Here is a 1,352-nt window from a genome sequence, read left to right as displayed (position 1 = left end):
GAGTGGAGAATCAAACCAACTCTTCAGATTAGAGTCCAGTGCTCTTAACCACCACATCATGCTGGAAAACACACACACACAAGGCTAACTAAGAAAATAAGTATGGAATGGGGAGAAAGTATTTGGGGAAAGCTAATGTGGAGGGGTCCACAAATTCAGCAGCAAAACTGCCCCTCAGTGAGAGAAGGGGGCAGCCTGCTAACATACTGGCAGCTAAGCTATTTGTCCAGGCTTGTTCTGGAGATTGGCATCCATGTTGCTGTCCTAATTGGGAGAGACAATTTTTTTACACTTATGAACTCTCTGACAGCTATTTTAGTATCCAGAAGTGCTGCATCACAAATAATATTTACCATGAGATTAAAGGAAGGGTATTTATGGGCATCTATCCGTAAACTACCCTGCAGTGAGAGTTAAACTACTCTGCAGTGAGAGGGACTGATGAAGATAGGTTGAAGACTTGGGAATGTTCAGCCTGGAGAAGAGGAGGTTGAGAGGGGACATGAAAGCCCTCTTTAAGTATTTGAAAGGTTGTCACTTGGAGGAGGGCAGGATGCTGTTTCCGTTGGCTGCAGAGGAAAGGACGCGCAGTAATGAATTTAAACTTCAAGTACAATGATATAGGCTAGATATTAGGGGGGAAATATTCACAGTCAGAGTAGTTCAGCAGTGGAATAGGCTGCCTAAGGAGGTGGTGAGCTCCCCCTCACTGGCAGCCTTCAAGCAAAGGCTGGATACACACTTTTCTTGGATGCTTTAGGATGCTTAGGGCTGATCCTGCGTTGAGCAGGGGGTTGGACTAGATGGCCTGTATGGCCCCTTCCAACTGTATGATTCTATGAGAGAAGGGGTCTGCTTACTAACATTCTGGCAGCATTCCTGCCCTTGCTTAATTAATGAGCAGTAGTCATACTGGCATGGTATTCCTTTGAATTAGATTGCTGGCATACCTTCTCCTCTGCCTGTCTGCTCTGGCCTATTGAGAAGAGTAACATCACTGTCCATTACTCTTTCATAAGGGTTTGATCTTAGAGATCAAGGGGAAAGGCAAGTTGAAGAAACTGTTTCCAAGGTATGGCCAGGGGATTAGTGCTGCAGCTCTGGAAGAAGCTGCATTGAGACACATCCAAGGATGGACCTAAGATGCTATTGTGTGATGCTTTGCAAGGTGCCCGTTACAACCCATGGGAAGATGCACCAAGCAACATGAACGTGATCAGGCTGTTCAGGCTTTGTTGAAACAGAAGCACGAGTCTGGTAGTAATAATTAACAGTTTTCCACTGCCACTGGGATAAACAAGGAAGGAAGAGACAAAGGGAGGGAGGGAAATGAAACAAAAATGCAGAAAGAG

The sequence above is a fragment of the Paroedura picta genome, chromosome 9 (genome assembly GCF_049243985.1).
Source record: "Paroedura picta isolate Pp20150507F chromosome 9, Ppicta_v3.0, whole genome shotgun sequence".
NCBI lineage: Eukaryota > Metazoa > Chordata > Lepidosauria > Squamata > Gekkonidae > Paroedura > Paroedura picta.
Note: the sequence above shows the minus strand (reverse complement) of the source record.